Source organism: Urocampus carinirostris, chromosome 11, assembly GCF_059441175.1.
Source record: "Urocampus carinirostris isolate Australia breed hairy pipefish chromosome 11, RoL_Ucar_1.0, whole genome shotgun sequence".
NCBI classification, from domain to species: Eukaryota; Metazoa; Chordata; class Actinopteri; order Syngnathiformes; family Syngnathidae; genus Urocampus; species Urocampus carinirostris.
The window spans coordinates 27,436,589-27,464,582 of record NC_142359.1 but is presented as its reverse complement, the minus strand read 5'-3'; the positions used below and the strand labels follow the sequence as shown (position 1 = coordinate 27,464,582).

The 27,994-nt window shown below is 38.2% G+C and overlaps 1 protein-coding gene across 21 annotated transcripts in view; it reads left to right on the top strand.

Moving 5' to 3' along the window:
• The window catches only part of ptprda (protein tyrosine phosphatase receptor type Da), a 482,747-nt gene that overhangs the window by 166,008 nt on the left and 288,745 nt on the right, over positions 1–27,994 (top strand). For all 21 annotated transcript variants that reach the window (XM_088346760.1, XM_088346766.1, XM_088346756.1 and 18 more), the window contains exon 7: positions 13,445–13,488. The gene's annotated coding sequence lies outside the window, so the exon portion shown is untranslated. The remainder of the gene's footprint in view (positions 1–13,444; positions 13,489–27,994) is intronic.

The following is a 27,994-nucleotide window of genomic DNA, read 5'->3' as shown; positions in this document are numbered from 1 at the left end:
TATTTTAGTATTAAAGAAGTAGCATTTTGGTATAATTTTTTGTTTGTTTCTGAATTAAACTAACATAATGTACCAGGTCCCTGTTTTCAAATATGATATTAATTGTAATTTTCTGTAGTCTTAGTGTCTGCAGCCCTTTGAGACTCCTTGTGATTAAGGGCTATACAAACAAACATGACTAAACTTGAGTTCGTATCCCATTCATTACAAAATATATTGTCAAGTATTGACTAACAATACTTGAAAATTATTTTGATTTCTTTGAATTTTATGGTTAGGGTTAATCATAACTTTAACCCTAACCTGAACACTAAACCCATATCACTATACAAACCCAAGGTACATTACTTACTACAATGTTACCTAACTATCATAATTGAAATATTGTGGGTAGATTAGCAATATCAGAACAGTGCCCAACATTTGACAAAAATAACCCAAATAATATTATTAATAACATGCATGGAAGAAGAAAACAATATTGTATTTTTAAATACAACAAAACGGACAAAAAATAGGTGAGGTCAAGTAATCTTGTGTCCTAATGGCTGAGCAGCCAACTGTTGTATTACTCTAATATATATAAGCACGGACGATCAACTATTTTATTTGACAGCTTAGAAAGGTCAGTCATCTGGAGCTGCAGTACCTATTTTGGCCACCAGAGGTTGTTAGAGACTCGATGCAAGCAGACCACACAAAGTATTGTTATCAATAGTGTTGGTATAATTGAAGGGGCTTTGACACAAAGCTTAGCTAAAGACGACCGCAAAGACCTAAAGTACAACTGTGTAAATTTTTAAGGTAATCAGTTCAGATGTTTTGGAGCCTATAAGTCACATACAAAAACACACACGCATACACGCACAACCCCACATTTTTTTTTTATAAAGGATGATTTAGATTTTAAAGAGTCTTCAATACAACTTTTTTAAACACAAAGAAAACTAAAATATTTTACCTTGATCTCTTATCAGTGGTGGGCCATGTATAACAGCCTCCACCATTCAAGAGCTGGTTTCTTTTGAGATATTTCAAATTGTTTCTCCTGTGATTGGTCAATGTGCATACACTTTTTAAGGCTTTTACGCTGTTAACTTTAAGTTTGTTGAGTAAAAAAAATGGTTAAACTTGTTTTGCATTTGATCTTTTTTGTAGATCTGTAAATATATATTTTTTTTGTTTTCAGGGATAGTGATTTACATAACATATGTAAAGTTTATTCTTTATATCATGATTTATTTTTTGTTACACAAAAAAGTGAATTAGTTTGATTAAGATTAGGTTGTGTGTTATTCAGAGATTCTGAGTTGCCTGGCATTGCAGTTGCTTCGTATAAAACAATTAAAGGTTTAAATGAGTTAAATATTTAGTGTGTCCAGAACTAATTCATTTTCTAATTGAGTGGAATGATATGTTTCGGACTTTCATTACCCTCCCCTGGGATCAATGGGCCAATTATAATCACATGATTCATATTTTAGGTTGATGATTTCATGATCTAAGATTGTAGGCCACAAGAGAATGTCTTGCAGGCCCTGACAGCCTATCACTTGTGGGCGTGTTTCCCCAAAGGTATATCAATTGGAGTTTTTTTTTTTTTTTCGATAATGTTGTTTCAGTCATTAATCTGAAAGGATCATGTTGCAGTGTTGGTCATTAAAAACACATTTCGGACACCATGTAGACATTTTTGCTGTGGGAATCTTCTGGTTTGTAGCGTGGAAGGAAGTGATTTCATTAGTCTACTCCTCTGTCTGCTAACCGTCTGGTTGCAATGAATGTAGATGACCACAGGGTAGCGCCATTGGTTCGCAGAGTTCGTCTCTTTCGTTTGAAAGTGGTGTCCTCTAGTTATTATAGATAGATAGATAGATAGATAGATAGATAGATAGATAGATAGATAGATAGATAGATAGATAGATAGATAGATAGATAGATAGATAGATAGATAGATAGATAGATAGATAGATAGATAGATAGATAGATAGATAGATAGATAGATAGATAGATAGATAGATAGATAGATAGATAGATAGATAGATAGATAGATAGATAGATAGATAGATAGATAGATAGATAGATAGATAGATAGATAGATAGATAGATAGATAGATAGATAGATAGATAGATAGATAGATAGATAGATAGATAGATAGATAGATAGATAGATAGATAGATAGATAGATAGATAGATAGATAGATAGATAGATAGATAGATAGATAGATAGATAGATAGATAGATAGATAGATAGATAGATAGATAGATAGATAGATAGATAGATAGATAGATAGATAGATAGATAGATAGATAGATAGATAGATAGATAGATAGATAGATAGATAGATAGATAGATAGATAGATAGATAGATAGATAGATAGATAGATAGATAGATAGATAGATAGATAGATAGATAGATAGATAGATAGATAGATAGATAGATAGATAGATAGATAGATAGATAGATAGATAGATAGATAGATAGATAGATAGATAGATAGATAGATAGATAGATAGATAGATAGATAGATAGATAGATAGATAGATAGATAGATAGATAGATAGATAGATAGATAGATAGATAGATAGATAGATAGATAGATAGATAGATAGATAGATAGATAGATAGATAGATAGATAGATAGATAGATAGATAGATAGATAGATAGATAGATAGATAGATAGATAGATAGATAGATAGATAGATAGATAGATAGATAGATAGATAGATAGATAGATAGATAGATAGATAGATAGATAGATAGATAGATAGATAGATAGATAGATAGATAGATAGATAGATAGATAGATAGATAGATAGATAGATAGATAGATAGATAGATAGATAGATAGATAGATAGATAGATAGATAGATAGATAGATAGATAGATAGATAGATAGATAGATAGATAGATAGATAGATAGATAGATAGATAGATAGATAGATAGATAGATAGATAGATAGATAGATAGATAGATAGATAGATAGATAGATAGATAGATAGATAGATAGATAGATAGATAGATAGATAGATAGATAGATAGATAGATAGATAGATAGATAGATAGATAGATAGATAGATAGATAGATAGATAGATAGATAGATAGATAGATAGATAGATAGATAGATAGATAGATAGATAGATAGATAGATAGATAGATAGATAGATAGATAGATAGATAGATAGATAGATAGATAGATAGATAGATAGATAGATAGATAGATAGATAGATAGATAGATAGATAGATAGATAGATAGATAGATAGATAGATAGATAGATAGATAGATAGATAGATAGATAGATAGATAGATAGATAGATAGATAGATAGATAGATAGATAGATAGATAGATAGATAGATAGATAGATAGATAGATAGATAGATAGATAGATAGATAGATAGATAGATAGATAGATAGATAGATAGATAGATAGATAGATAGATAGATAGATAGATAGATAGATAGATAGATAGATAGATAGATAGATAGATAGATAGATAGATAGATAGATAGATAGATAGATAGATAGATAGATAGATAGATAGATAGATAGATAGATAGATAGATAGATAGATAGATAGATAGATAGATAGATAGATAGATAGATAGATAGATAGATAGATAGATAGATAGATAGATAGATAGATAGATAGATAGATAGATAGATAGATAGATAGATAGATAGATAGATAGATAGATAGATAGATAGATAGATAGATAGATAGATAGATAGATAGATAGATAGATAGATAGATAGATAGATAGATAGATAGATAGATAGATAGATAGATAGATAGATAGATAGATAGATAGATAGATAGATAGATAGATAGATAGATAGATAGATAGATAGATAGATAGATAGATAGATAGATAGATAGATAGATAGATAGATAGATAGATAGATAGATAGATAGATAGATAGATAGATAGATAGATAGATAGATAGATAGATAGATAGATAGATAGATAGATAGATAGATAGATAGATAGATAGATAGATAGATAGATAGATAGATAGATAGATAGATAGATAGATAGATAGATAGATAGATAGATAGATAGATAGATAGATAGATAGATAGATAGATAGATAGATAGATAGATAGATAGATAGATAGATAGATAGATAGATAGATAGATAGATAGATAGATAGATAGATAGATAGATAGATAGATAGATAGATAGATAGATAGATAGATAGATAGATAGATAGATAGATAGATAGATAGATAGATAGATAGATAGATAGATAGATAGATAGATAGATAGATAGATAGATAGATAGATAGATAGATAGATAGATAGATAGATAGATAGATAGATACTTTATTCATCCCCGAAGGGAAATTCACTTTTCCAACAGCATCCCTAAGCTGAGAACAATCGAAAATAACTGAGAACAATCGAAAATAACACGGGAGCTGCTGGAGTGGCTGCCATTCGTGACGGCGCCGGAGAAACGATTCAATTTGAATCATGTACAAACAAACAAACAATTGAATCATGTACAAGAAACGATTCAATCTGAATCATGTACAAACAAACAAACAATTGAATCATGTACAACAAACAAACAAAATATTTATGTTTCAATAAGTGGAGTGTTAATAAAATGGGGGGAAAATCATTTCTGATACTGATATAACCAGGTAAAACTAATTTTAAGTTACCTGTCCAAATGAATGTTGTGCCATCTCACCTTTCCCACTCTCTCTGCTCGCTCCTGAAACTTTATCAAACAGTCCAAAATTTTACCTCATCTTCTAGACAAAGTCATATATTTATTTAGAATACTTTCATGATTTTATGCATCATTGTTGCCATATATTCTTTTAATATTAATTCTGTTTTATTTCAGTATTTGAAAAGTGTTTGGAAGTGGGCACGCACAGGGAACGGTATGAGGCTGATTTCAGCCTTATTTTATTTAGCTGTCGTTTTTTAATTTAAATAATTTTGAAATCGTTTTTATTTTTTTCTACCTTTTTTCTTTCAATTTTTATTGTGTTAATTCTCATTTATTTTCTGTATTTTGTTTCCTTCCTTCCTTAGTTCGTTCGTTCCTCTCTTCCCTAGACTCTTCCTTCCTTCCCCAGTTTCTCCCTCCCTCCCTCCCTCCCTTCCTTCCTTCCTTCCTTCCTTCCTTCCTTCCTTCCTTCCTTCCTTCCTTCCTTCCTTCCTTCCTTCCTTCCTTCCTTCCTTCCTTCCTTCCTTCCTTCTTTCCTCCTTTCCTTCCTTCCTTCCTTCCTTCCTTCCTTCCTATCTTCATTCCTTTCTTTACTTTTTCCTTCCTTCCTTCCTTCCTTCCTTCCTTCCTTCCTTCCTTCCTTCCTTCCTTCCTTCCTTTTTTCCTCCCTGCGTTCCTTCCCTACTGCCTTCATATTTACTTCCTTCTTTCCTTCCTTAATGCCTTTCTTCCTTCTTTTCTTTCTACTTCACTCACGCACTCACTCACCCACTCCACTCTTTTTTCCTTCCTATCTTCCTTCCTATTTTCATTATTTTATTTAATTTTTCATTTATATCTTTCTATCTTGCTTTCTTTACTTTTTCATTCCTTCCCTTTTCCCCACTTCCTTCCTTTCTTCCTCCCTTCCTTCCTTCCTTCCTTCCTTCTTTCACTCTTCCCTTTCTACCTCACTCACTTACTCACCCCACACTTTTCGTCATTCATATCTTCCTTCCAACCTTTCATCCTTTCTTTAATTTTTCATTTATTTCTTCCTTCTTTTCTTTATTTTTCATTTATTCCTTCTTCCCTTCCCTCGTTCATCTTTCCTTCCTTCCTTCCTCTCTTCCTTTCTTTCTTCCTTCTCTCCTTCCTTTTTTGCTGCCTTCCTTCCTTCCTTCCTTCCTTCTTTTCTTCTTCACTCACTCACTCACTCAAATCCTTCCTTCCTTCCTATATTTTCCTACCTTTTTTCCTTTCTTTACTTTTTCATTTATTCCTTCCTTCCTTCCTTCCTTCCTTCCTTCCTTCCTTCCTTCCTTCCTTCCTTCCTTCCTTCCTTCCTTGCTTCCTTCTCTCCTTCCTTTCTTCCAATCTTTTCCTTCACCTTTTTTACTTATGTTCTTGTGAAGTCCTTTGAGACTCCTTGTGATTGATTAAGGGCTAAACAAATAAACATGAGTTAAATTGACTTTTTCCTGTCCCTGATTCCTCTCATTATTTATTTTTCCTTCTTTGCTCCCTTTCTCTACTTTTCTACAATCTATTGTGTCTTTGTATTTTCTTTCAAGCATTTCCTCCTTCTTTGGTCCTAACCTACCTCTCTACATTTCTTATTGTTGTCTGGTTATCCACTTTTTCTTTCTTTAATTTTCATCCTATCTCCTTTTGTCTTTCTTCCTTTTTCCTTCCATTTGTATTTTGTTCCTCCATTTTGTCCTATTTTTTGTCTTCCTTTTCTTTCCTTTTCCCTTCAGTTCTCTTTTAATCCTTTTTTTGATTTTTTTTCTCACTGTCTTGTTTCACCATTTTTTTTCTTACATGCATGATTACCCTTTATTTCTTCCCGAATTTCTCTATTTCCCTTGCTTTCCGTCTTCCATTAGTAGTTTAGTGTCCACCTTTTTTCTTCTATTGTTTTTTTACTTTCTTCATTTTCTTTTCTGTTTCTTTATTTTTTCTCATTTCCCTTTTCTTTCTATTTATTTTTATTCCGTCCCCTTTATTCTTCCGTCCTTAATGCTTCCCTGTTTTATTTGTTTTACTGTTTTCTTCCTTAAATGTGTAGTCTGTTGTAATTTTCTTCCCGTTTCTTGCTTATCCAAACCTTTTTCTTTGAGTAAACAGAAATGATATCCATATTTAATGATAGAAATTTGGTTATTTACTTATAATATTTTAAACAAACGCTGACAATGAAAAATTTGATTATAAAACGCAATAAAAGGCAGATGATCCACTAGTTGAGGTACGCACTTAATCCACACGAGAGCGGCAGAGCACTATAAACTGTCATCTGTGCTTTCCAATGGCATTTGCGGTTCAGGTAATTCCCAAACGTTCCGGTAGGAGCCAGTGTAGCAGCAAGAAATCACCTCCTTCCACTTCAACCACTGAAATCAACTCCGATCAAGTGCTCCCTCTTATTTTAGTGGCGTTAACGCATCTGCAGTGTTTTCTGAATCTTGCAAACTCGCACGCGCATGGATGCACGCGCCAACTTGCCATCTGTGTGCGCCGTGGCCCGTGTCAACTGCAATGGGAACAATTGGGAGCAGGCGAGCTTTTCTTCCTCCTCCATCTTCCTCCCCTGCTGTGCTTTTTGTCACCTCCGCCTGCACCACTCAGCCCATTTAGAAAAATCAACTTTTCTATTTCCTGCATCTGCAAAGAGCTTGGTACGCAGCCTCGGTAATTTGAACACAGACGCCTTCCATTTTGGCTGCTTTCTTCAGGCGCTGTGATAAGAAATGGCAGCCATCAGCAGGACACTTTAAGACCGGTTTATTATTAGTTTGTAATAAAAACTGGAAAAAGAAACCTAACTTTGCTGGATTAACGCTATGACAAGTCTAAGTGCGGGTTCCTAGACGCCACACCTCTTACAGTATTTCCTCGGTTTTCACAGTGAAGGATTTTATACATTTGACTATAAAGGATTTTATACGATCGAATACAAATTACATTTAATGCCAAATATATTCACTGGCTGGGCTGTAGTGCGAAGTCAGGGCACCCTGGTAGAAAAATGTTGTTTAAGGAACAGCGGGAACGGGACGTAAGGCTGATAAGATAATCAGCACATCCATATGCAGAAAGGCCCTGGTGACGTAGAAACGCTCGGTGTTGTTTTGAGTATTCCAGACATCGCGACGCTCTTCGACGAGATGGTGAAGCCCGGGGGGGGGCTTCCTTGGCACGCCCATGGGAGGAGTCGGCACGCCATTATTCGGGGAGAAGATGGCCAATAGGAGAGAGCTAAAGGACTTGAGAAAAAGGCTTCCCACAGACTCAAACGTCACTAATTCGGCCGTTTTTGGTGGAGTACCCTTAGTTAAATTGTTAATGAAATTAAATCTGCCCCCGTATGAAAATGCCAGCTTTCTTGTTCATCTTTTACCTCAAGAAACGAGCGTGCATAAATGTAGGTTGTGTTTGGTTAATGGAGTCAGATAACTAATTCGAACAATTTGGTTGATGGAACATTTTGATATTTAATTCCTAACAACAGTCAATTTGTTGACTATTTCTGGGAAGTAACAACACATGTCATTTTCCTCATACAGGCCAAAGCATTCTGGGACTTGTAGTAAAGAGATGAAGGATGCACACAAACTCGGATAGACTCACTAAAAAAATCTGATTCGTATTCATTCATTTTTCCAGGTTATTCCCGTTTAATTTTCTGGCCCCACACCAAAACTGCTACTGCCTGTAAACTGTAATCCCTCGCTACTTTGCGATCTATTATCACATATTGTTGCAAATGGGTGTCATAGGTGCATTTTTGTCGATCCAGGTTGCTCTTTTCTGCCATTCTGTCGACCAAAATGTAAACTGCACTTGTGCTGCCGCGATTCGTTATGCCAAATCGCGTTTTACTGCATACCTGTCAACCTCCAGGGCTCCATGCCCTTACAAACTCTCTTATTTTCCCTTACAAAATACAAAATAATCTTACACCATATTTTTTTCCAAACGTGTTTATTTATGTAGTTTAACATGTTATATTGTACATGTGTTTCGTTATATCATATATATTGTTAATTAACATTTTGTTTTGAGATACTGAGTTGCTCGACATGAATGAGGTTTATTATAAAAAAAGTTCAAAAATTAAGTAGCTTGGACGTTCACTGTAGAAGGAAAAAAATCCATGCACATATAAATAAGTAGAATAATACAATTTCTTATTACAATTATTAATTCATTTTCTGCATTCAATTATTATTGGTAATATACTGATTAAAGGGATAACCACAAATATGTTCCCATTTTCTCCTTTTATACTTCCTTTTTTCCTTCTTTATACAACATAATAATTCCTAATATAATGCATCAAAGCAAGTGAGCCGTTTGAGAGCCGGCTCTCTTTAATGAGTTAATCCGAAAAAGCCGGTTCTCTAAAAATAGACGAACTTCCTTTCACTACAAGGCTCAAACTCGGTTGACTTGATTGACTTGCCGTTTCGTGATAGTTGGTGTATACCGGATGGTACCCATAATTGACACATTTGCGTTTTTCCGTACAGATTTTCTTGTACGTCGTACACATCTTAAAATGCATAATAAACATACTTTGTACGGCAAAATCGTACAGGTTGACAGGTATGTTACTGTGAGCGGGTGGCGGCAAAGCACATTTTCATCACGCCTGGTGTGTTTTTCACTGCTCAAAACACACTAGCTGTTCGCACCCCGGCTACCGCAGCTTTCGTGCACAAAGGGGTTCGGTCGCACTTTGTTTTATTTTTTTCCCTCCACGATGGTCTCCACGGCATCGATTGTCAGCCGTGATAATATAATCCGCCAAGAAGCCCGACAAGGCTGGCCGACCCGATAGATCAACGGCACCACTATACACAGGTCATAAACCCTCACCTTCCTCGTCTGACCCTGCATCAATTCCCCTCCCCGCTCGCTCCCCATGCAAATAACAATGCATTTTTTCCGTGACATGTTTACGGTTATCTCCCACTGGCCGCCACTAAATGTGCTGACGCGCTCAGCTAATGGCGGCCGGCGCAAATGGCGGCGGCAGTGCAAATGGCGGCGGCACGCAATCCTCCTCTTCGCCCTCTGTCCTAGTCACTTGTGTATGCATTGAACTGATAAGTACCGCGCTTCATTTTCCCCATGGCGAGGCACAGTAAAAAAAAAGTCGAAAAAAATGGGGAGTAATAATTGCTTTGGGAGGGGGCGGAGGTTTTTGTGTGCCTGTGTGTGCGTGTGTGTGTGATGGGGACAGCTAAATATGCTTGATTGCCTCCTAAGCTTCATTGCCATGTAATGAAATATGGCTGCAGCAGACTGAGGGCCATGGGTACAATACAGTAGACGGGGCACAAGTCACACGTTTGGATTTTTTTCTCCACATATTCACTAAACAATTTCTCGTGGTTATACTCTTCATTAGCCTAAACACAAGCAACCTCAAGCGTTACTGAAAAATAAGTACAGTGATCCCTCGGTTATTGCGGTTAATGTATATATATATATATATATATATATATATATATATATAAATTGGTAAGCCATATGGGCAGAGTATTTTGAGGAGTTGCTAAATGTGGAGGATGGAAGAGAAGCGAAAGTCGAGGCGTTTGGTGGTATGGAGAGAATGCCCATGTTGGGTGATTTAAATGTGAAGCCTGTGGAAACATGGGATGTGCAAGAGGCAGTGAAAGACATGAAAGGGGGAAAGGCACCTGGGTTGGATGGTTGTACTGCTGAATGCCTGAAAAAAAAGGTGGCACAGCTACGATTAACTGTTTAGTACACTTGTTGAATGTATGCTTTTTATGTGGTATGCTTCCTTTTGATTGGTGTAGTCCATGTGTGATGCCATTGTATAAGTATAAAGGTGATAAGTTTGATTGTAGCAATTCGAGAGGTATCAGTTTGTTGCCTGTAGTTCTCAATAGTTACATATTTGCAGATTTATATTTGAAAGAACAAATGTCGAACAGATAGACAGAAAGATAGGTAAACCATCTATTTGATAACAAAGAAAAAAACAATAGAAAGCCTTTTCTGTAAGCTGTATGGAAGAGTCTTCATTAAGAGAGTGAGAGAAAGAAAGAATGAGGTGGTGATGGAGGAGCAGAGTGGTTTCAAGAAAGGAAGAGGATGTGTGGATCAGGAGTTTGAAGTACCTTGTTGGTGATATGAATGAGTGGAGAGGTGTTGTAAAAGGATAGTGGGATGTTTGGGCGCCTTCTAAGGGATGGGCAAGGCACCTGGATGATGCGGCAGGGGTAAACCAGTGAAAGCTGTCGGGTCCTGCTGTTGAACAAAAGAGTGTGTTGTGTCACCCTGACCTAAGTGTCATGGCCGCTTTCTTGTGTCCCATTTCATCTGAATGGAAGAAAGCATGACCAACTTAGGTGCCGAGGTGCCTAACTTGTTTGGGTGTTTGGGCATTTGGGTTGGTTTTGGTCCAACATTTTTTTTTTGTGTTTTTTGCTATTTTTTCCCTTTTATTTTCTTTGTTATTGTATGTGTTTGTCTTGCTGTCGGTCACCCCTCTTGAGGGATATGACCAAGGTAGATAGATAGAAAGATAGGTAAACCATCTATTTGATAACAAATACAAAAAAAAAATAGAAAGCCTTTTCTGTTTCTTTCTGCCTGAAATAAACAGCACTCATCCTTTGCGGATTTTGCAAATTGCGGAGGTTGTGGTTCCTATTAACAGCCCTAAACAAAGGATTACAGTTTTTGAATTAGTGTTATACTGATTTCAGTAACTTGAAAAAATGCCTTGTATAGACCCACTGAGTGATTCCTACATATACATGATTTACTGACCTTTAAAATGATTTGCGAACTGTTGATCATGTTTTCATGGTGTCATTGATTCTTCATGCCAGTTAGAAAGTGTGTTTTTTCTAGAAAATCACAATGACCCATCACCGGTGAGCTATTTCCAGAACTGGTTCTTGGTGACATCTGTTCTTTCAAATATGAATCTACAAATATGTAACTATTGAGAAGCTGTATTCCAATGTTTTGAGGAATGATACCCCCCTAGATCAGGGGTTAGAAACCTTTTTGGTGAGGAGTACCACTTTCAAATCTCCTTGTAAATCAGTGTGCCACACCAAGATTAATGACTCGCACAACATGTTCTTTTATATCCAACTGAGCTGTCACTTTACACTAGTCCAAATATACAACATGGATAGACATTGAAAATCGTATAACTGATCTATTTATCTAGCACTATTCTTGTTCATCGATAAACTAAAAAATGAATGTGAGCAACGCGTGGCAAGGCCTGTAGACATCCATGACTTCGACTTTTGACCACAAGAATCTACCATTCTTCATCAACAATTAACTATAATTAAAAAAACAAGTGATATGGACAGCTACCATACTATTCACCAATGAAATCTTACAGCAAAAGATATCAAATTGAAACACACACGCATTCTGCCAGCCCCTCCTCTTGACGTTCAACACTTCTGACATGGGGATGTGTTTTTTTATTGTTTTTGATTGTCTATTTGTTGGGCAAGCCACCAGACAAAACCTCAGAGTCCGAAAAGAACACTTCTTTAATATATTCGCATTGAGTAAAAGGTTTTCCGTGCTTTACTATGCAGTGAGCAATGGCGTTTTTAGCAGTGACAATGGTTTCAGGGTCTGTGTTTCTTTGTCCTCCCTGGAACAAGCGCATTTTAATGCTTCCCCCTTTTCAGACTCGTCCTTGAATTCATGTTCATGATTTGTTACATATTGACGTTTAACACTTGATGTGTGAGATACAACGCTCTCGAGGCATAATGCACAAACGGCACGGTCATTTTTTTTGCACAAAGCCCCAGTCATTCGCCCACGCTGGATGAAAAGAACATTTTTTTGCTGGATGAGCCGTCATGATTCCTTCAATTATCGCGCACCTGTGATTTGTTGGCTGGGTTAATACACGGAACTCACCTCCTCTCCTCGGCGCCGCGTAGACACATGCTTGTAAACGGAGCAGAGGAGGAGGGGCGCGACCGTAAAGCCTCTAAATAACACGGAGCGCAACTGAAAATGACAAAATTTCAGGTAAATGCGCTTTCAGAATTTTTTTTTTTTTAAATCATGATTTTGCTGTGCGCTCGTGTGCCACTGCTGGCACGCGTGTCATAGGCTGCCCTGAATTAATGAATGATAAAACCACTCTTATTTATTAATTGTAGATTTGTCACTTGAATGTTGAACTATTTTGAACTTTGCAATTAACTGACATGAGAGTCACTCCAAACTTAACATTCAGCGTGCTTGCTTTTTCTTTTTCCCATCCGATGTGACTTTTACATCCGCAGATGACATTCACACAGAAAATTGACTCGGAATTAACACTTTGGCCCGCAAATACTAAAATCACCGCCTTCATAATTGTCTCATTCGACTCTGCTGTTTAAAACAAAGCGGGAAAAAAAATGTTTTGTACAACAGCGCAGTCAAATTAAAACCCGCTCAGCGCGGATTAAAAAGCGAAAACGGCATGTTTATACTCTGTTCAATCAATGTTTCTGCAGCCACAGCAAATGTGTCCATTTTTTTGCTCCTGCTAATCACTACGAGATGAGTCTGGAAAATAGACGGACAGAAAAAAAATATGTAATCACCAAGTCAATAAACGTCTTGGAGGCAACTTTTGTATGGTTATTTTGTGTGACAACTGAGAGCTATCTGTGCAGTTGACTGATGAAGCCATTCATCTCCCTTTTTTCTTCCCCTCTTTTCGTTTGTCTCCCTCGTTCACGTAGTTCTCCTCCCTGCGACGTCGGCGGTGACATGAGGCCTGCGGCAGGTAAGGACGCCTTCGAATTGTTTCCCCTCAAAAATCGTCAAGTGCTATCAAATCAAGTGCATCGAGTCCAGGCTTAGATGGGGGACAGGCGGGGTAAGACGGCAGCTGGAAAAGTGACTGAAATGGCAGCAATGGGTAGGGGGAAATGACTGGCACTGATAAGACTGGACCGGGACCCGCCCCGGCCCCAGCGAGCCTGATTGATGGAGTGTGATGAAACTGTCATGGAGGAAAAGAGGCGGGACGTTCTATGAGCCGCGAGATGGAGTGTGAGAAATGCATTGGAGGACACTTGACAGATGATGATGACGACGACGGGTGGTACCATAAGAAGAATAGGGGCCAAGATGCTTGGTCCGTGATGACGTCAGGCACGACTGCTTAATATCTGGTCACGATTTGCGAGTGGGGAACAGAGACAAAAAATACACTTAATGTGGGCATTGAATACAATGACCCGATCCAATGCGCTCTGCAAGCAGTCAAAATAAAGGTCATTGATAATGGGACACAGGTGTGGGGGAATCTGACATTTCACCCCTCCCTCTAAAGGCTGGATGCCAGAAAGCCCAAAAATAGACAAAAAGCAAAATCACAGAGGCTGTAGCAACAGCCCTAATCCGCTGGGACAGCGGATGGGAGAAGAGAAGGGTCCTTTGTACTTTCGATTCCAAACAGGGACAGAGCAGGCCAAGAGAACTTCTCCCTGCTGCCGGAACAGGGCAAAGTAGCTGGGGGACCTTCTCCTAGATGCCAGGACAGGGACAGAAGCAGCCAAGGGACTTTCTCGTTTTTGTTAGGACAAGAACGAGGTGTGCAGCAAGACAGTCCTTCGCCGTCAGAACAGGAACAGAAGCTACCGAGGGACCCTTTCTTTGTTGCCAGGACAGGAATTGAAGCAGCCACAAGACCTTCTCCGCATTGCTCTGACAGAGAACAGGTGTAGCAAGACAGTCCTTTGTTGTCAGAACAGGGACAGAAGCAACTGAGAGAGAGATAATTTCCTCACCGCTGAGACAGGGACGGAATCAGCCAATGGATGACCCCCCTCACCACTGGGACAGAAGCCACCAAAGCACTTTCTTCCAACTGTTGTGACAGAAAACAGGTGAAGCAGATAGTCTTTCTGCCCTGAAAAGGGCTAGAAGCAGCAGAGGGACCTTCTCCTTGCCGCTGGGACATGAGTGACAGAGGGATCATATCTTTGCTCACGAGACAGAAAACAAAGGAGCCAGACAGTACTTCCCTTCCGCAACAGGGACAAAAAGCAGCTCATAGACTTTTTCCGTGCGAAAATACATAAGGGACAGAGGGACTGGCTGAAGTATTGTCCTTCCCTGCCGGAACAGGGACAGGAGCAGCAGAGGGACCTTCTCCTCTTTGCCAGGATGGGAAACAGTTTCCACAGAAATTAGTTTCCAACCAAAAATAGAGGAATGGGGCAAGCAAGATTCCTTGCCCTTAACTGCTGGAATAGGGACAAAAATGGCCAAATTATTTTAAAACTCGGTGCAAAGCTAATGGCCAGCTCTTGAACAAAGACTTCATAATTTTTTTGGTCCCTTTGTTGTGGAATTTCCCCCACTACACAACACCTACAACAAATTATTTCATAAGACCAGTGACATACAAAATTCAAACATGGTGGCGTTCGCCTGCTCCTATCTTTAAGATCCCTGTCTGCGATTGGTGGACGTCATACGACCCTGCCATTTGAACTAAAGCGCGTGTATGCAAATGCCTCAATGAACAACAGAAAAAAGTGGGGTTTCATAAAATGATGAGAAGGCGTGAAATGTAATTCCTAGGGGCTCGGGACGCCCGGCCAATCAGCTGTCTGCGAGCCGCACTTTTTCATTCGGATGTTCTCGTTTGTATCCGCACCTGTGTCATTCACAGCCTTACGTCTTAACCTAATTTCATGGTCTGCAGATCAGGATGGATGACTGTGCCGTCGCTAGTATTCCGAGGGGGAGGGGAGCCAGACTGCCGCTGAGTGCAGGTGTGCTCAAAAATGATACGCCAAAAGGAAAAACGTCACACAATCAGGAAACTTTTAGACCAGCACCCTTTTTGTTTTTTTCTAAATTTGCCCAATTTGTCCACGTTCAGAGGTGGGAGACATTTTGCTTTTTGTTGTGTAAGCTGAACGATAGAATAGATTGGAATATGCCTTTATTGTCATTGTTACAAAATGGGTTGTATTGTGACAACGAAATTGGACGTGGCACTCCAATTTCACATTTTACAGTGAGGATAGAAGAGAACAAGGAAGATAAAGGAACAAAGAATATGTTTGTATTGTTCTTGTTGCAGGCTTTGTTTTCTCTGGACGAGGGTGTATGAGGGGGTGAGGGACAGGGATGGTCAGATCCAGCTAGGTGGGGGGAGGGTGTGCATGTATAATGTTACTGTACACACGGTCCAGTGTTTTTTTTTCCCCCTGGTTCCACAGTCCATGTATTGAATTGAATAATGAATTTGGGAAGTACAGTACTGAAGCATGCCTGATTAAAGTTGCCGGCGACCATCAATGCATGAACTGGGGGCGGCAGTAGCTCAGGAGGTAGAGCGCTCGTCTTGGGATCAAGGGATCCCAGTTTCGAATCCAGGCTCGTCCGTGTTACATGTCAAAGTGTCCTTGGGTAAGACACTGAACCCCTAATACCCCCAATAAGCAGGTTTGCGTCTTACATGGCTGCAATACAAGGCCGCTATTGGGAAGTGTGGAGCACATTGTAAAGCGCTTTGGGAAGTCATTGACTTGAAAAGCGCTATATAAATGCAGATAATTTTATTTCAACTGATTTGAACACCTGGAGAGGAGCTTTAGAAATCTCAATGGAATCTATCCAATCCATCTAATGTAAATTTAATCTACACTAAATCTGAATCTAAATCTAACTAATCCAAACCCATCTAATCTATCAATACTGCTCAATAAATCCCAGTTTTTGTGTGCGTGCATGCGTGCCTGTGTGTGTGTGTGTGTTGGTGTGAGTGTGTACATGTGTGTTTGTATGTGACCAACATGCTCCGACACGGCTTAACAGATTTTCGTGAATAATTATACCGTTGTAGTTGAGGCTTCTGAGAGTGTCTTTGGCTAGGTTTTGTGTCAAGGCACCCACAAAAAATACCAACAAAATTGAAAAACATCTGGTTTCGTGTGGTCTGCTTCTGTGGGATATCCAACTACCCTTTGGCGGCTGAATTGAAGGCATAAGCTCTCGACCACTCGAAGCGTCTGAATCCAATCATTCGTCGACGAGCTTACTTTGCTGACAAATAGACTAGGAATAGGTTAAAGTTATGATTACAAATAAAATCTATTCCAGTGATAGTTTTATACCATCATCCGTTTAGGATTTGCATTCAATCGTTTTTTTTTCCCCAAAAAGTGATGGTATTTATTTTTATATGTTTATACGCATTCTGAAATAGCCGAATAATGAATAAACCAAAAATATAACATGCAGGTTTTCCACTCACAAACTCAACCAGGAGAGCGTTTTTCAGATTTAAACATAACAAATGCATTGGCAACTACAAAATGGTTAGATTATTGGATGAAGATCAAAAACCAAAGGTTCTTCCTTGATCAGAGGTAGGCTTCCTTTGGTATTTGTAGCCCTCACCCAGAGGTTCGCTTGGTCCTTTTGTCTCCCCCTCCTGGGCAAGATCACCTTATACAGAGAGGGCAAACGGTTTTCAATCAGGCCTGCCTTTGTCTAGGTTCTGATTTATCTCCGACCAAAAAGACAGTCACATCCACATTTACAACATAGTTTCCGACTACCTAAAATCCCCAAAATTGTCAGAAAGTGCACACAATAATCTGGTTTATAAACCAGAAGATACAGAAACATAAGATAGACAGATAGATAGATAGACAGACAGACAGACAGACAGACAGACAGACAGACAGACAGACAGACAGACAGACAGACAGACAGACAGACAGACAGACAGACAGACAGACAGATAGATAGATAGATAGATAGATAGATAGATAGATAGATAGATAGATAGATAGATAGATAGATAGATAGATAGATAGATAGATAGATAGATAGATAGATAGATAGATAGATAGATAGATAGATAGATAGATAGATAGATAGATAGAAAGATAGATAGATAGATAGATAGATAGATAGATATATAGATAGATAGATAGATAGATAGATAGATAGATAGATAGATAGATAGATAGATAGATAGATAGATAGATAGATAGATAGATAGATAGATAGATAGATAGATAGATAGATAGATAGATAGATAGATAGATAGATAGATAGATAGATAGATAGATAGATGGAAACTTTATTCATCCCCGCAGGGAAATTCACATTTCCAGCAGCATCCCTGCGCTGAGAACAATACAATAATAAAGCAAAAAGACTACAATATACAAATACCCAATGTGACGTGCTAATACCCACTGTAGCGTGTTGTATAGAGTATTTAAATGGTGCTACATAGAATACACACTGCAATAAAAATACGGTAATATGCAATGTAGGGGGTGTGGTTTAATGTGGGCCTTTACTCCGCCGGGTGGAGTTAAAGAGCCTCATGGCATGAGGAAGAAAAGATCTCTTCAGTCTGTCCGTGGTACAAGACAGTGACAGCAGTCTGTCGCTGAAGCTGCTCTTCTGTTCTGGATATAATGCTGTGTAGTGGATGTGATGAATTGTCCATGATTGACCGCAGCTTTTTCAGTGCCCGTCTCTCAGCTACTGTTGTCAGGCTGTCCAGCTCTGTACCCACAACAGAGCTCGCTTTCCTCGACAGTTTATTGAGACGAGAGGCATCCTTCTTCATGACGCTGCCTCCCCAACACGCTGCCGCATAGAAGAGGGCGCTTGCCACAACTGTCTCATAGATTATTTTCAGGAGCTTTTTGCGGATGTTGAAGGAGGCCAGCCTTCTGATGAAGTAAAAAAAAAACATGTATTTATATTCAATATCTAATAGTTAAGGGATACCAACACATACGATATAATAAGACAATTGAATTATTTTCTGGGTTATATGATTTTTTGATTTGATTTTTTAGGCTGTGTAGATGACTCTCTTTTTTCTGTGTGCAGCCATGCATCCAGCGTACACTACTTTGATGCTGTATGAAAAGGATTTTTTAGCACCTAATTCCACTCGGAGTTTGTCGTTTTTGACACATATCTGTGATTTTTCAGTATTCTGACTTTTATTACAGCAAGTGATGCAACAGGATCGGCCGTTTTGTCCTGCCGCCCGTGTTTGTGCCAGGCACTCAAGCTCGCCGCACTTCAGCATCGTTTAACAGCTGTTATTATGTGTCTGCCAAAATGAAATCGACTTGTTTTTTTTCTTTCACTCACTTGCAAGTGTTCCTCTTTTTGTTGACTTGACGTCTCGACTCTTTGGCCATTTACTCCGACTGTAATGTGCGAAAGACAGGGAGAAAAATGCAATTGCCGCCTTGTTTACTTTCAGTCGTGACGCTTTGTACTGGCTGCAAGAAAATGGACACTTTGGACATTTCTCAGCTTGATATTTGTGACCAGCATCTGCGATCGACTCTCACTTGATCATTTCTGTTTCCTTGGTACATGAATTGTTTCTTGGTGGAAAAATACTTTCTTTTGCAATATGTCGAATGCTTTGTGGTTCTCTGAGGTAAATGGTTCTCAACTGTTCTGACCTGTGGACCCACCATTCCACCCTAATGATTGTAATTTGATTGTGCAATTTAAAGCAGATATAGTAGGATATATGATGACTATGATTATGTACCTTTTTTCCCCAAAACTAAAATAGCTAGTACACACAAAATAACTTTGAGTACTGTGTACACTCGCATATAAGCCTCCTTTGCGTATAAGCGAGCTTGTAAAACAGCATCATTATACATCTACATAGTAAAAGAAGTACGTACCCAAACATTTTTTAAAAAGTTTACCTAATTAGTGATAACTACTTAATTGTGTAAATAGTAAAGATTAATATCCTGGGAAAAAAAGCTAGAAATAGAACATTTTCAGACAATGTGCACTTCCTTTAAGCCGTGCTTCAATGACAAACACATGTACAATATATTAGTGTTTCTCAATTGTTTCCTTCTTCGATTCGATTGTTGTTGTCACTGTTTTCCACTTTTCCTTCCCCGTATTACAAATGTAATTGGGGCCCATTGTTATGGGCAAGTAAAAGGAAATAAAACAAACAATATCAGAAGGAAGCTAGATGGTGTCTCTCTCAAACATAATTGGGATGGCGCCGATTGACTGAACAGGTAGAGGTGATGGAGCAGGGTATTATTGTCATCTAGTGTGTAATCGACCCTCCCCTTTTTATATTCATCTTAGCATGAAAGTTGTTTAGAGTGCCATTAGTATCTTCCATCCATCCATCCATCCATTATCTGTACCGCTTATCCTCAGTAGGGTGGCGGGGGTGCTGGAGCCCATCCCAGCTATCTTCGGGCAGCAGGCAGCTGCAGCCCTTTGAGACGTTTTGTAATGGAGAACTATACAAATAATCATAACTTGACTTGAGCTGAGTATTGGCGGTTGGGAGAATACCAGAAGATCATCCATCCATCCATCCATTATCTGCACCGCTTATCCTCAGTAGGGCCGCGGGGGTGGTGGAGCCCATCCCAGCCATCTCCGGGCAGTTGCCAGCCAGTCGCAGGGCACACAGGGACAGACAATTTGCTCGCTCATTCACACCTAGGGACAATTTGGACCGGCCAATTAACCTGTCATGCATGTTTTTAGAATGTGGGAGGAAACCGGAGTGCCTGGAGGAAACCCACGCAAGCACGGGAAGAACATGCCAACTCCACACGAGGTTCGATCTTATGACCTCAGAACTGTGCCGCACACGCGCTAACCACTGTGCCGCCGTGCTGCTCACTCATTAGTATCTTTATTCAGTATATTTTCGTTTTGTACTAAAACATATTTAATGATAGAAAATATATATATCATGAACATTTCTCATTTGAATAAATTAAAACAATTTAAATATGCATATTTAATATAGTTTTACATCAATCATGATACATTTGAAAATTATATTATTGTATAAATTATTATTACTATAATATCATAACTAAAATTAATTATAATTGTTTAAATTTACATGGCATATTTCATCAAATTAACCAAGAACTTTGATGAATTGTATACTTTTCTTCAAGCAAGCTCCAAATGTAGGAAAACCCTTACAAATAATTCACAAAATGAACACAGTCATCCGTAAGTTTATTATAAATCATTCAACGAAGGAGTGAGGTTTAAGTCGTAAAAATCCAATAAGAATACCCTCCACTCTAGTTGTTTCAATACAATAGTCGTATTAGCACCAGCAGGCATGTGAAGTCATGAATAACAAAAATATTGTGCACCTCATTGGCTGAACAATTTCATATCTGGTGGGTGTAGAAAATGACCTCACTCGTCTTTCAAGTTTATGCTCACTGCACTTTTTGTTTTCTTCTTGTCAGCATCGATGTTAAATATGAAATGTGCCTAGCTCCACGCTTGCAGAGCATCGAGAGAGCAAAAAATGAGCAGCCATTTTAATCCAGCATCTTTATATTCTCACTTTGTCCTCAAATTTGGGCTTTGCTCATCTCTGCTGAATAAACTCCCGCTATACTTTTTTTTTTTTTTTTTTTAATTTAGCTTTCTCGGCCAAAAGACCCATACACATGTCAAACTCGAGAAAAAGTTGGAGATCAGAAACTGTTGAAATTCCAACATGAGATGTCTCTGTAAGAGCATACGTCGTGTACAGATGTTCAAAGTATTTGTGGAATGTGTGGCTAACATGGAGCATAAGAACACTTTCATTTTTTGTCTGGCTTTTCATTTGAGCACAGCGCAAAAAAACAAAAACATTAATTAACAACAAGAAGCAATAAACTATTTACACAAAAACTAGCTGTACAATACAAAAGAACAATATTTTTTCGTTATTTATTTGTTAAAAAAGTTTAAAATATCCAAAAAAGTATGTTCCACTTCATGATTGTGTCCCACTTATTGTTAATGCTTCACAATAAATTACAGTTTTATATCTTTATGTTTGAAATGTGGCAAATTCTCACAAAGTTTAAGGGGGCCAAACAGGTTCGCAAGTCACTGTATTTGTTGGAATTCGGTGCTTACTTTGTGTGTATACGTTTAAGTTTCACTGTATCTTAAAATTCGAACATGTTGGATTTTAGAGACAGGTTTTCTTTATATTATTTATACCTATCTTTATGCAGAATTCAAATATATTTCTTCTGTAATCGAAAAAGCGATTCGATACCGCTCTTTTAGTATTACCCCAAATTTCTACAACTTTACATTACACTACGTTTTTTTTTTAGCCAACTATATTTCTGAATGTTCTTATAGCTGCAATGTTCTATAGTACCGTATTTTCCGCACTATAAGGCGCACCTAAAAGCCTTTATTTTTTTCAAAAACTGACCATGCGTATTATAATACAGTGCGCCTTATAAATGGATCAATATTAAGTCGCAAGGTCTCGCAGCAAAGGCAAGCAGCCGCCGACTAGATTTTTCCTCGTAGGCGATGTGGTCCGCGGTGTATGCTGGGATACATATGCCGGCGTTTCATTTCCCAGCCAATGTGTGAATCATCATTTGAATCGATCACTATTGGCTAAATTTATTCTGAGGTAAAGGGGGCGGATCCTTATTATCATCTACAGGCTCGCATCGGCTAAAGGGGCAAAACAAAGCCTGCAATTGGCCAAAAAAGATGAATGTGAATAGCAAGTTTGGTTGTCTACGGGAAAACAGGTTTTACCATTCTGTATTTGTAAATATTTTACTCTCCTGGATTTACTGCACTCACCGATATAAGAGGACCATGGTTGCACATTATTATTGAATGCAACGACTTCGGTGAGCTACTCCGGCTATATATTTTCCCAGTATCTTGTTTCAGAGTGATCGGTGTTTCTGTAATGGGTCTTTTTTTAAATTAAACTCAATTCCAAGTGTTCATTGTCATATGCACAGTAAAGTTGCGAGCGAAAAAGAAAATATAAACTAACAAATGGTTGGCATTTCTTGAATCCCAAGACTTTAACCTTCCGAATGATATTTGGAACGATGCATTTGAGTGACATTATACGGACACCGCATCCGCACGTGTCTACGACACGTATTTGCTTCTTTGCAATGTTAAGGAGGTAATAAGTTTGACTGAACTATCTGACTGTTTTGTCGACGTTCCCATTGTAGCGCCTTATAATCCGGTGCACCTTATGTATGGAAGATATAGGACCAAAAACTATTTTTTGGGGGTGTGCCCTATAACCGGGTGCGCCCTATAGTGTGGAAAATACGGTAATTTGGATTGAATGCAATTTATTATAAACCCTGGATGGACTCCACAGCTAATGATCATAATATCTTAATTGCTGTCACTAATCTGTATGTATTGCGATCTATATAAGAGATATTATTTTAAGAAATTGTTTTATGATATGATGAAGCCTTACTGACTATCATTTGGTAGTTTATACGTATTAATGAAGTGTTTTGATGGTAGAATGCTCTCCAATAAATCTTCAGACCTTTTCATGTATGTCTTGTGAGCCCAGGTTAAATCAGCCCTCTTCTGTGAAAAATACAGGGCGCCAGTGGTTTAGTTTTCTGTCTGTCTGTCTGTCTGTCTGTCTGTCTGTCTGTCTGTCTGTCTGTCTGTCTGTCTGTCTGTCTGTCTGTCTGTCTGTCTGTCTGTCTGTCTCTACCATATTTTTACGACGATAAGGCCAACACAAATGTATCCCGCAAACATTACCAAAACATATTTAATTTTTGGGGGGATGTAATAGAATAGTAAAGCCTCCAGTGTTATAACATTCAGAAATAGAAACAGCTACGGCAAATTTACACAGTGTGCCCAATGGTAATGAAAATATAGTAAATATGTTTAATTGTTTAACCTAAATCGATTACAAAACATGTTTAAAAAATCTCAAATTGACAACTTCATATTAATGCTTAATAAGCTACATTGTACTTTTACATTTTAAACATCCACTAATGGTTAGGAAACATCCATCCATTTATTACTTGATGAAATATAGATAGTATTAAAGGAACACTATTAAGTCATACAAGGCTATTTCTATTGATCTTGATATAATAGTTGTGACGTTATTAGGAATTGTTTCAAAATGACAAAATAAATTAATCATTTACATCCCTCAATATATTTTTCCCCGGACAAAAGGGGTATAAAAGTTTTTTTTTGCCCTTAAAGAAGATGTCTGTAAGATATTAAAGCCGGTTATGAATATGCTAATAACCCTTCCTTTTGAATTCAGGCCCTTTCTTCCTCCGACTTAAATGAACCGTTTATGCAGAAATGTACTTACTGGTATATTAATGTTATAACTCGCTCCGTTGCGTGGTGACAGATGTGAGCCAAAATAGATGCCTCCTATGTAAGGCTTCATGGATCATAAACTACATGCATGGCAAGTCCTATCATATCCCATTGAGGAACTGCCACATTGGGGCGTTCACCTTGGGTGAAGCTTTTGAATCTTACTTATCTCGAGCATGAGTGTTATTTACCCGGAAACATATAAATACGGAGCAAAGAGACTACGTTAGACACTGTTTTTTTTTTTTTTTTGTTTGATCGACTATAAAGAATAATTCTAATTTATTAGCAGGGTTAAATTCCTAAAGGTAAAAATACGCGAAATAGAAACCTACATTTGTTTACAATTATTATACATCTAAATATTAATTAATTTGCTTGACAAACAAAATAACTGTACGGACTTTCTTTCTAATGTATTTAAAAAAAAATACCTATTCTACCGGGGAGCCTTTTTAGCCAATCTGAATGTAGAACACAATGCACACCTAAAATCCGTCAAATAACGAAAAAGTAAATTGCATCATGGAGAGGGATTATTGTATTAAGCGACAGGTACGAAATACAAGCACAAGAGCAGCTCCATGAAGGTTTTAATTATCCAGCCACAAATAAGGTACAAAACAAAGGGAAAAAAAAGTGTGGCGTCAAAATGTCTGACAATTTATTTTACACAAGAATGGCGGTCCGTTGGTAGACTAAATGCTAAACTAAAGGTAAACTGGAGTAAAAAATCCCCAATCCCCAAAATTATTGAAATTCTATTTAAATATGTCTAAAAAGAATGTCACTGCCTGAAATGATTCACTGAATGAATGTAAACAGTTCATAGAAATTAAAATGACAAACAACAGTGTGCAATAGTCAAAATAGCGACTTGGAATCCAATGGCATCTTCTTTGCCAGTGTCTAATATTACACACAGAATAGTCAATGTTTTATACATATACTTAAGTATTGAATATTTGATAAAATATTGAAACAATAAAGTATTTATGAATATATATGAGTGGGCAGCACGGCGGCGCAGTGGTTAGCGCATGTGCGGCACAGTTCATGTCTTGGGAACCTCCTGTGTGTTCAAATCCAGCTCCAGACTTCCTAGGCGGAGTTTGTATGTTCTCCCCGTGCTTACGTGGGTTTCCTCGGGCACTCCGGTTTCCTCCCACATTCCAAAAACATGCATTTCAGGTTAATTGGCCGGTCCAAATTGTCCCTAGGTATGAATGAGCTAGTGAGTTGTCTGTCCCCGTGTGCCCTGCGATTGGCTGGCAACCAGTTCAGGGTGTCCCCTGCCCACTGCCCGATGATTGCTGGGATGGGCTCCAGCACCCCCACGACCCTACAGAGGATAAGCGGTGTAGCTAATGAGATGAGATGAGATGAATATATATGAATATAAGGAGTGACACATTTCAATGTTACAAAAATAGTTACAGAGAACGAGATAAGATAAACTTAGAAACGGAGAGAGAAAATGATAGATAGATAGATAGATAGATAGATAGATAGATAGATAGATAGATAGATAGATAGATAGATAGATAGATAGATAGATAGATAGATAGATAGATAGATAGATAGATAGATAGATAGATAGATAGATAGATAGATGGGCAGCAAAGTAAATTATCGAGAAATATGAAGACAGCTCATGAATGGCTACTCTCAGTGTGTTGGATGGCCGTAACCAATCGACAATTGGGATAATTGTTAAGACAAATGACTCGATTAAAGCGTGGACATTTACTAAAGGCATATAGATAAATACAAAAATAAAGAAATATTATCGAATTGCAGTACGGTTTCCAAAAATAAAACATAACTCCACATATTCGGGGGCAAAATCACCCAGTGCAACATTCCACAGACCTAACTTTGTGTTTTTTTATGCTAATGCTGATACATTAGCATTGTGATCAGCAACCATTTGATAAACCACACCACTACTTCCTGTTAAATTGAAAATGCGTTCCCCTCATTCGGCTTTTTGTCGATGCCGCCCGGCACACGTTTGACGCATTATCCGGCACGTGAAGAAATTATTCAGAGAAATGATTTAATCATTTTCTCAAGCGCAATTCATTAAACATGCCAATGAACTTATCTTGAGCAGCTGTCCTTGCCTCGCCGCTTAATCACTGGCGAGAATTAGCGCCGCGGCGGATGCCGAGCACGTGCCGTAATCTCCGCAAAGTGCGTTGTTTACAAACAGTAATTAATACCTCGCCGTCTTTTAGCGCGACCGGTGACTGGAATGCACTAGCAGGGAGAGTTTGGTCGCTTCTATTTTCTCGCTACAGCTTGTTAACATCTGAGACGGAGTGCGACATTAAAGCGCCTGTGGTTTCTCTGGTTTATGGCCGTCCAGACTAGTTGACGGGAAAAAAACTGCCGGAGTAAAGTAGCTAAGTCTTTAAAATAAATTTGAGGGCAAAGTAACTATTGTTGGTTAAACTTCAATAATACCTCTGTACTCGTACTCTGTACTCCCGGCTGAGGATTCGAGCAAATTGGTATTGACCCAAATATTGAAATATTTTTTTCTTTGGTATTCGAACAAAATTCTGAACCTCGTACAAACCTGAACGCACCCAAAAACAGCCAAACACAGTCAAACAACTGAGCTGAGCGGCCATCTCAGTTACTCGGGTCGCATCATTTCGAGAGTACTACAACAGTTGTTGAGGATGTATCCTGATCTAGTGCGCTCTTTTGCCTTTGTTGCCAATAATGATCCGTTATAAAATATTTTGCTGAAATTAGGGTCGGAAATAGGGATAGAAAAATGTTGAAACAGGTACAATTGCAAAATGCGTGAACGTATACCATTGAACTGCTGCTCTGTACAGTGAAATGGTTTATATATGTTTTGTGTATTTCTATCTGCATTACATTTATTATTATTTACATATTTATGAAGAGAGAACACTGAACCTAAATGCAAACTTGTCAAATTTTTCAATTATCTAAAGTGCCAAACACATAATTTTTGTCAGGGTTGCCCATTGCCCTCACTTGGCCCCGCCCGTTTGGCGCCAGCTGCGGCTCGTTGCCTGATTGGCTTCCCTCCTATTTAAACTCAGTGCTCTCATTCACTCCTTGTCAGTCCGTCAACAAACCTCTGCACTTGCAAGACTTGTGTTTTGAATCTGTCTGGTATCCTGCTCGTGTATCCAGTATCCTGTATTGAACCCGCCTGTCTCGTCCTGTCCGGTATTATGCTCCAGTGTCCGGTATCGATCTCGTGTGTCTCGTCCTGTCTGGTATCTTGCGCACTTCTCCAGTATCAGATATCGATCTCGTCTCTCTCCTCCTGCCCGGTATCTTGCTCCAGTCTTCTGTATCCGATATTGATCCCACTTGTCTCGTCCTGCCCGGTATCTTGCTCCTGTCTCCGGTATCCGGTATCGATCCTGTCTTTCTCATCCAATCCAGTATCTTGCTCCAGTATCCGATATCGATCTCGTCTGTCTCCTCCCGTGTGTCCTGTATCAATCCTATCTGCTCTGTCCGGCGTCGACTTCCCTGTTTCACTTCTTCCACCTAGCGATCACCACATTCCTTGGTTTATGTTCACGCGCATGACTGCCCAATTCCCGTAAAATGAAGCTTGTGTGGAAACGTTATGCGTCGGGGTCCTGCGTCTGTTCGGGTTCTGACAATTTTAGTCATTTACACATTTGCTATTTTTAGATTCGTGACAAAATACGGTGTAAGACAGCAATGTATAATAGTGCTACAATATAATTCTTGTGGTTTGCTAATGAAAAAAAATGGTCTAAAATTCTAAAATGGACTCTCTCCGTTTCTCTGTTTATCTTATTTCTCTCTTTTTGTAACATTGGAATGTGTTACTACATATCTTGACATCAGTTTTTCTAAATACTATATTGTTTCAATCATGTATAACATTTTCATTAATTTACCCATTGATTATTCGCTCTGTAATATCAGACACTGGCAAAGAAGATGTCACTGGATGCCAATTCGCTATTTTGACTATTGCACACTGTTGTTTCTAGTTTTAATTTATATTAACTGTTTACATTCATACAGTCATTCATTTCAGGCAGGTACATTCTTTTTAGACG